A 9,941-nucleotide genomic window follows, 5' to 3' on the forward strand; every position below is an offset into this window, starting at 1 on the left:
TAGACACAGAGGCTGGTGGGGTGGTAGGTGAGGACAAGAGGTACTGTATCCCTGGTGGGCTGGTGGGAGGATGGGCTCAGGACAAACATATGCGAAATGAACGAGATGTGAGTGAGGGCAGTGTTGATAGTTGGAAGGAAAGCCCCTTTCTATGTAGAAAGGAGGACATCTCCTTAGTTCTGGAATGAAACGCCTCATCCTGAGAGCAGATGTGGCTGAGATGGAGGAATTGAGAGAAGTGGATGGCGTTTTTACAAGTAACGGGGTGAGAAGAGGTATGGTCCAGGTTGCTGTGAGAATCAGTGGGTCCAGACCTTAGTTTAGGCAGGAGATGATTCTGGCCATGACCAACCTCTTAAAGCACTCCACGACAGATGTGAGTGCCACTGGGTGATAGTCATTGAGGTAGTTTACCCTGCTCTTCTTGGGCACTGGGATGATTTTTGCCGTCTTGAAGCAGGTGTGAGGGACTGAAGATGTCCTTGAACAATGCTGCCATTGGTTGGCATATGTTTTCAGTGCTCCACCAGGTGATACCTTGCGAGGGTTCACCCTCTCAAAAGATGTTCTGATCCAGACAGAGATCACAGGGACACCACATGGGATTCACACAAGTGTAGCTTTATTCAGCCTTTCAAAGCATGCATAAAAGTTGTCGAGCTCACCTGGGAGTGAAACAACACAGCCATTCATGATGTTAAGTTTTGCCTTGTAGTAAGTAATGGCTTGCAAACCCTGACAAGAGCTAACATGAATCCGATTCCTCCTCTAAATTCACATTCCCTTCTCCAGTTTCTGATACAAGCAGTGTTGACAATGTGGAGTTTGCAATGATTTGTCTGCAGATTTTAAAATTGGCTTATTTACACCGTTTTTATTGAAGAAATTATTCAGTGTGCACATGCTGTTGTCACTGGGCAAAAAAACTGCACAGCACAAGATTTTTGTGCACACTGGTCATTACAAAGTAGCAGGAACATTGGTTCTGGATCTCTGGTCTTGAATGCCACAGATCTATCCCTCAGCAGACAATGAATGTCCTGGTTTCATTACTTATTTGTTCATTTACTGAGATACAGCACTGGACAGGCCCTTCCAGCCTTTCAAGCTGCACTGCCCAGCAACCCACCAATTTAGTAGTTCAGGTGCCTTGCCGTTCGATGTGGGCAATCATGTCTCTCCATCCATCACGGTCCCTGACCCTCCGAATTGTAGCTGTTGCCCCCCCCCCCCGTTTCTAACCCTGATGTTAATCCATCATCAGTTTCATTCTCTGCCTCTGCTTCTTCTTCCTTCCAGTTGTAACTAAATGTTCTAATATCTCTCTTCACATGATGTGTCCAAAGAATTTTGATTGCTGTTTTGTGATTTGTTTAAGTAATGTACGTTTTGTTTTTGTTCTCTGTGGAACTTCTTGGTTGGTTATCCTGTCCGTATATGATATGCATAGCATTCTTCTGAGGAACCACATCTCTGCTGCATCGGTTCTTTTTTCCATTGCATTTGTGATGGTCCATGACTCGCAACCATACATCAATATAGGAAGAATGTAGCAGCTGAGAGTTCTAAGGCGGATGTCAATTGCTATTTTCCTGTTTGTTAGGATGTTTCTCATTTCTGTAAATGCTGTTCTTGCCATTGCTATTCTTGCTTTTATGTCTGTTTCGCATTTGCCATCGGATGTTACCCATGATCTAAGGTAATTGAAGTTGTGAACTTGTTTCAGGATTTCATTTTCCAATGCAATCCTACAGTTTGCTGCCAACAGTTTAACTCTAGCCTAATTACAGCGCAATTTACAATGACCAATTAACCTACCAACCATTAACTCTTTGGACTGTGGGAGGAAACAGCGGCACCCGGAGGAAACCCATGCGGTCACAGGGAGAAAATACAAACTCCTTAAAGCAGAGTCGGCAATTGACCCCGGGTTGCCTGTACTGTAAAGCATTTTACAAGCCACTACCCTATCATGCTGTCCATCCTGGGTTTTTGGTTCAGGTATTTTTGGTACGTCTTTAACGGCACACTTACATACACAGGTTTTGATGTAGGCAGTGACATATGTGATGTATTCATCTAGACTTGAAGATGAGTCCCTGCATATTGTTCAGCCTACTGATTCAAAGCAGTCCTGTAATTGCTCCTCCCCCTCCCTTGACCATACCTTCATGGTTCTCACCAATGCTGCTGTCTTTAATCACTGTATGCTGGGAGTAGAAATACAGCCAGATGATTAGACTTTCCAAACTGTGGCCATGGGATACCATGGTAAATGTTCTTAATGGTGGTGTAAAAGAGGCCAAGTGCGTTGGCTTGTCTGGTTCCACAGGTGATAAGATGGTGGTAGATGTTTCAAAACTTCAAGCTGGTCTGGTTAAAATCTCACACATGACAGGGAAGGCATTGGAGTGTGCAGTTTCATGCCTGCTGATTACAATGGTCTGTTCCTCCAGAACCTGCCTGAAGTTGACCTGAGGTAGAATGTACACTTCTACCAGGATGATGGTGGGAAACTCAGATACAATGGATAAAATGGAAAATATTTGACCACTGGATGTTCCAGGTCAGGAGAGCAGGACTGAGAGAGAACTGTCATGTTTGTGCATCATGATAAGTCAATCATAAAGCATACACTACTTCCTCTGCCTTTAAAAGACTCAGTTGACTTGTCTTTGCAGAGGATCATGAAGCCATCGAGCATCCACAATGGTGGGAGACAGCCATGTTTCAGTGAAGCAAAGTACATAGCAGTTCCTAATGTCTCTCTGGTACAGTAATCTTGCTCTGAGATTTTCAGTTATATTTTCCGGTGACTGTACATTCACCAGCAGGATAATTAGGAGGAGGAGTCTAAAACCTCTGTGCTTCAGTCATATTTGCAGACCGCCGCACTGGCCCTGTTTCTGTTTTCTTAAAGGGGAACTGCACTCACAACGCATGTCTGCCATCATTGATTTTGAGTATTGATATATTTTTAAACCATCTTAAAACAATGCTGCTTACTCAAATACTCCTTGGCTGTGACTGTGGGTTTCAGCTCTGGTAATCCTAAATGGGAATATTTGATGATACCCATTAAAGCTGAACATAGGGATTGGCACCTGAATGGCTGGAGAGGGGTGAAGAGAAGGCCCACTGGAGTGCATCAGATTGCACAGACAACATATGGTTGTCAGGTGTGTTGTCTGGAGCAGACTTGTGTTGTAGGGCCTGAGGTAGCTGGTTCTCAAAGTCCCAGATGATCCCACAAGGACATGAGAGGACGGAGTGATGGGCTGAAGTTCGGTCTCCATTTCAGCTGGATTGAACTGTCATGACAGGGCATCCACCTTTGAGTTCTTTGAAGTTGGCCGGTAGGAGATGGTGAAGTTGAATTTTTCGAAGAGGGCCCAATGAGCCTAATATGAGTCAAGTTGGTGGACCTGTTGTATGGATATGAGGTTCTCATGTTTGGATATGAGGTTTGGTGGTCACTCCAGATCAGGAAGGGCTCAGTGTTTCCCGTCAGCCAACGTCTCCTTTTCTCCATGGCCCAACTAGTAGCAAGTAGTGTATCGCACTCCATAATGGCACTGTGTTGAACTTATGCAAAAAGAAGGCACAAGAGTCTGTCTTCCCATCCAGTCCTTGCAGGAATGTGATGGCTCCAGTGCCCACGTCAGAAGTGTCCACATCTACCGCAAAAGGCCTGGAGGAATTTGAATGGCAGAGAACAGGAATGCTGGTGAAGCATCTCTTGAGCTCCTTGAAAGTGTGGTCCCACAGCAAACCAGGTTATCCACAAGGTAGGTGACTCACTGAGGTAAGTAAGAGGAGCGATGATTTGGTGGTAGTTCCCAATGAAATGGCAGTAGAAGATGGAGAAGCACTGTAGCTGTTTGAGAGTGTGTGGTCGAGGCCATTCAATGATGCCATGCACTTTCTCTGGGTGTATGGTTGTGCTCTGGTGTAAAAGAACATAACCCAGGAAAGAAATGACTGGCAGGAGAGTTTGTTTTTGAGGGGACTGAAAGACTGAATAGACGTGACTGACGTGGTCTTGAGGGTTATTGGAGAAGTTGAGAGTGTTATTGAGGTAGATGAACACATACCTGGTTGGCACCTCTTGGGGTTCTTGTTAATGAAGGCTTGGAAAATGGCTGGACTCCTGGAAAGTCTGAAAGGCATCACCAGGTATTTGTAGTGGCCAGTGGTGTTATGAATGCAGTCTTCCACTCATCCCACCGGCGGATGCAGATCAGGTTGTACACAGTCTGTAGATCCAGTTTGGTGAAGATCTGACTCCCATACAGTATTTTGACAAAGCAGAATTTTCTGCTGGCTGGACTTGGATGGGCAAATGAAGCCATTCTGTAGTACTTTGGCAATGTAGTCATTCATGGCTTGGGTCTCAGGAGGAGAGAAGGTGAAAAGACAGTCTTGGGGAGGGTTGATACTCGGGAGAAGGTTGATCATGCAGTCATGTAGTCTGTGAGGTGGCAATATGGAGAGCCAGAGTGATGAGGCTTTTGTGGTCTGTGGGTAGACAGCTCACCTTTCAAGGGATCCGACAGACCATAATGGTAATGGGTCAGCAACGCTTCTGCATTCCAGCCGTACTCTGCTGTGAGGGTCCTGAATTCCATCGTGTGATCCAGCACCGAGTGCTGGGGCCCGGCGTTCCACCGTGTGATCCAGCAGCAAGCAGGGGCCGCAGTGTAGATGAAGTATCAGGTTCACTGTCTCCTTCCCGGATGGTTGAAAATCTGGCACATCTCAGTGATGGAGTCCTCAAATTTGATGCATATGGTGGCTTTATTGTCCCAGTTAGCGCTGGTCCAGGTCAGAGCTCACCCAGTCAAGAGAGATAAGAAAGGAGATCCTGGCCCAGTCTGTAGAACGCAGAAGCTGCTGGAGCTCGAAGTGCCAGGCGTACTGGATCAGGAAATTGCAGGAGATCTAGCGAAGCATTCAGGAATGGGAATCCAGGGCTCAGAGGGAGGAAAGCTGGCTGGTGCGGAGTTACTGCACCGAGGTGGAGTGTTGGCTGAAAGTGACGGGCAGCTGGTCAGTGGTTTCCTGCCGCTTCTGGATCATGTGCTTGTGTCAGTGGATGACTTCCTTTAGGTGAGCACACTCTGATTGGTCAATCATTGGTTCACTCATGCAGAGGAGGCTTAACCCAATAGCAGAGCAGCGGAGATGACTTAGCGGTGGATAACGACTTTAACAATTAACTGCAAAGTAACAAGCCATGATGTGCCACCGAAGGGAGAACAGATTCTAAACACGATAGTTGACAAGGGTAAACTTTAGGCAAGGACCGTAAAGGCGAGGAGCATCTGAATGAGGCTGGCTAGTTAGATAAGAGAACGATGACGGTGGGTGAGAACTGGGTTTAACTAGGCTGCAGCTGCTGAGCTGGAACACGGCAGGTGAATTCTCTTAGCAGCATGTGCAGGCCTGGACAACATGGTGCCAGCAAACAACGTAACCAGTGGTGACGTTCTGCAGACAGTTCATGAAATTACTTCTTTTACTTCCTCTTCTTTCAAATATGATTCTACAACTAAGCTGCCTTCACACTGAATCTGTTATTTACACTTTAATGGTGTGCTTTTGGGCTGATTGAGCAATCCAACACTATGTTGTCTCTGAGAGAATTCGGTGAGGTCGGGGGTGGAATGTGCAGCCTGGAGGCCTAGAGGACTGGATGCAGGGTGTGAACCCATGATTGACTCCATTGCTTCTCTCCAACTGAGGTGCCGAACAATGTTGAAGTCAACGAAGGTGAGAGTGGAGGATGGGCAGAAGTTTGGCGCTATCTGCCTGCTGACTCGCGCTAAATGCTTTCAGGGGAAAGTGTAGTAGCCTTGGGATCCACGTTGCAAGGATCCATTGTGAGACTCGTGGGTATGGACTCATTTTGGGGAACTTTGAGGTTCATGTTGCATGTGTTTCTGGATTCTTGTTACTCTTTTTGAGCGGCTTGATTGGGGCGATCAATGCAGACTGAGGTGCTTTGGCAAAGACTGTCTCTGTAGCCTGCAGTCAGCTCGTGGTGCAGCATTGAACTGAACTGAACTGAACTCAATACTCCTGGAGTCCGGTTTGATGTTTGGTATTCCGTGCTGTTTGCTCGCTTTTTGCAGTTTGCGCAATTCGTTCTTTTTCGCATGTTGGGCGTTTGATGTTTGCTTTCAATGGGTTCCATAGTGTTTCTTTGTTTTGTGGCTGCCTGCGGGAGGATGAATTTCAGAGTTGTATTCTGTATCCATACTTTGATGATAAATGCACTTTGAATCTTTGACACAGTGCAGCTCTTCACTGGACTGTTAGAAGCACGTTACGGATGGACAGGTCTCTCAGGTCCCTGTGCAGAAGAAAAAGAAACTGCCTAACTTCTCATCACTTTAGTGACTTCACTTGGCCAGCATTTAGCCTCACAAGTAAATAAACTCTGAATATTAGCTTATCAATGTGAGGCCCAAGTTGCATGCTAGAAATACAACTTTTACAGTATGTAGGAGTGAAATATGAGCAGGGACAGCCCACAGCCCCTTAGCTCTGCTCCACTGGTTAATGAGATCATGCTGTTCTGATTGTAACCCCAATTAAATGAATTCCTGTCTACTCATGATAAGTTTTCCACCACCTGAGGACTGAACTTTAGTCCATGGAGCATTTGTGCTGAGTTTGCAGGAGTGACATGAACTGTTACCAACCATTTTAATTCACCATTTCCACTCCCACTCTCACTTCTCTGTCAGCCGCCTCCTGCACAGACAGATTTCAAATGACAGCAAATGTCAGTCATAATTATTGTGGTTCTGATTCTGTTACAGTGAGGAACGACACTTCATTTTCTGTCTGGGCTTGTTTCAGCCTGCTGGATTTAGCATTGAATTCACCAGCTTCAGATAACATGCTCTTGGTTCCTGAGGGCATTAGTTCTAGCCATTTGTGCTTGCCATTTATCTCCTCCCTTTTTCTGCCTCTCACTTGTATATTTTGGCTTGTTTGTGGTGCATTCCAGCATGCCAAACTATACAACATCATTTAGATATGACACCATTAGCAACACGTTGTGCAAAACTAATGAGCTTAATTCAATGGCTGCATTATTTCACCCTATAATAGACATTCCCTTTGTTCTACCCTTGATGCACTTCTGCAACAAGCGCATCTCGCTGCAGCTTCTAACACTCTGCATTAAGGAGTTGGAGCTGGAACTGGATGAATTCCGGCTCATTCACGAGGTTGAGGGGGAGATATATAGGGCACATAGAGAAGTAGTTACACCAAAGGTGCAGGATGCAGGAAACTGGGTGGAAGGGGTTAAACAGCCAGTACAGAGTATCCTGTAGCCATCTCCCTCAACAACAGATATACCACTTTGGGTATTGTTGGGAGAGTTGTGGTGGGGGGGGGGGGGGGTGGAGGGAAGAATGATCTACCAGAGGAAAACTATAGTGGCCAGGTATTGGGCTCTGTGGCTCAGAAGCAAATGGGGGAGAAGAGGCAAGCTGTGGTGATAGGGAACTCATTAGTTAGGGGAACAGATGGGAGGCTCTGTGGACGAGAATGAGATTCCTGGAAATTATGTTGCCTCCCGGGTTCCAGGGTCTGGGTCTTCTTGGATCAAGTCCTCAGAATTCCTAAGTTTCAAAGTAAGTATGAAAAAGGGCAAGTCTGGTACTTGGGTTGAGATTCTAAATTGGAGAAGGGCCAATTTTTAGAAAGGACCTGACAAGTGTGGCTTAGGACAAGCTGGTTTCTGGCAAAAGTGTACTTGGTATGTGGAAGGCCTTCAAAAGTGAAATTTTGAGAGTACGAAGCTTGTACATGCCTGTCAGAATAAAAGGCAGGGATAACAGGTTGAGGCAATCTTGGCTTTCAAGAGACATTGAGGCCCTGGTTAAGAAAAAAAGGATGTGCTTAGTAATTAGGAACAAATGAGATACTTGAAGAGTATAAGAAATCCAAGAGATTATTTAAGAAATAAATCAGGAGGGGTGATGATTCAGGTCATTTGGGGTTTGACAAGACCTGTGGATTGGGTCAAGACCAGTTCTACAAGCACTGAATGAAGCCTGAGGTTGAAGAGTACTGTAAGTCAAACATTCAATGTATTCAGAGAAAGACACTGCCTATGAGGGTGGCTCCCTTATCCCATTTACAGAGTGCAGGGCCACTTGATTTAGTATGTATGGATTTCCTTTCCTTAGAGCCCGATTCCAGCAACACTGCAAATGTCTTGCTTATCACTGATCAGCTCACCAGATACACTCGTGCCTTCCCTACAAAGGATCGGAGGACATTCACCATGGCCAAACTGTTATGGGAAAAGTATTTAATTCTTTATGACCTTCTCAGATATATATGCAGTGATCAGGAAAGGCATTTTGAGAATAGGCACATATATGAGTTATTGGGCATGCTTGGACTGGTGAAGTTGAGGACCATGCCTTAACAACCTCAGGGTGATCCCCAGCCTGAGAGGTTCAACCAGACGATGCTAGGCATGCTTGGACCCCTGGAGATCAGCAAAAAGAACAAATTGAGTTAGCATATTGGGCATTTGGTCCACTGCTACAGCTGTACACAGAATGAAGCTACCAGATACTCACCATACCATTTGGTATTCAGGCGCAAAGCGAGATTGCCGGTAGAGCTCTGTTTTGGCAGGGAAGACTTGCCACTGTAGATCTATCTTAAGTATGTGTATGAATTGAGTTAGGAACTGAAAAATGCTTCTGAACTAGGAGAGGCCTCTGCTACCAAGGAGAATCAAGGAAACAAATTGAGATATGACGAAAAGATTAGGTTCTCCAAACTGGTGCCTGGAGACAGAGTTCTCATAAGGAATTTGAGGCGAGCAACTTGACTGACTGCTGGCTGGCTACACCTTATGTAGTGGAGAGTCAGGTGCCAAATGTACCAGTTTTCTGGGTGCGGCCAGAAGATGGAAATGGGCTTGTCAAAGTTCTTCATCAGAATTACCTTCTACCTCCAGGACAGGAGGTGTGTGTTGACCCAGAGCCTGACATGGACCCTACACCTAGTAGGAGGATTCTGAGGCAAAGTGGGAGAACAGCAAGGCAACCAATGGAGAGATCTGAATGCTGTATGGACTCAGAGGGCAAAGAAATGGGGAAATGGGGGTGTGGTACATGTTACCTAATGCAAGCTCCCCAATAACTGCAGAAAAATTCCTGAACCTCTCCACAGAGACGCGGGGCTGGCAGGGGATGGGGGGTGGGGGGGGATTGGGGATTGGGGATATAGCTGGGTGCCGTCAGGGGAATCTGAGTTGCCGGAAGGCATGAGTAATGGACAGGGAGAGGCACCCCCAAGGAGACAGGAAAGATCCCAAGGCGTGCTCTCTCTGCATCTCGCAGCTCTCCAATCTCTCAGTATTTATATGTAACCCTCTCACCAGGGCTCGTATGCAAAATTGGCTCATTTGCTAACTCTGCTAACAGCCCCGTGACTCAAGGGTGAGAAGGCCACCTTCCATAAGCAACACACATCTAGGGTCGGTTTGATTTGGGTTCAGCCAAACAGAAATGTTGGGATGTTCCAATTAAGGAAAATTGATTGTAGTGAATGCTGTCCTACTACTGCCCCACTCAAAGTTATCGTTCACTAGAAAAATAACAGATTGTACACCAGCATAAAATTACAAAGTAAGTACATTTACCAATATTTTAACTTAAACAAACAGTTAACAGTAAAATAAAAATAAAGGGTCCATACAATTAAACCAGTCTAAGTGTCCACACAAACATTGGAGCTCATTTCTGAAGTAGTCAGGTGTATCACTTTACTCACATGCTGAACCCTTGTTCTGTGTGAAAGACACCAGCCATGGTTCCAACAAACTGGCTAACTCAGGAGTTTGGCACGTCCTCCTTGGAACTACTCATCTGCACAAAGCACTTCTTACATCTTCTTCA

This window comes from Hypanus sabinus, chromosome 4 (genome assembly GCF_030144855.1).
Source record: "Hypanus sabinus isolate sHypSab1 chromosome 4, sHypSab1.hap1, whole genome shotgun sequence".
Lineage (NCBI taxonomy): Eukaryota > Metazoa > Chordata > Chondrichthyes > Myliobatiformes > Dasyatidae > Hypanus > Hypanus sabinus.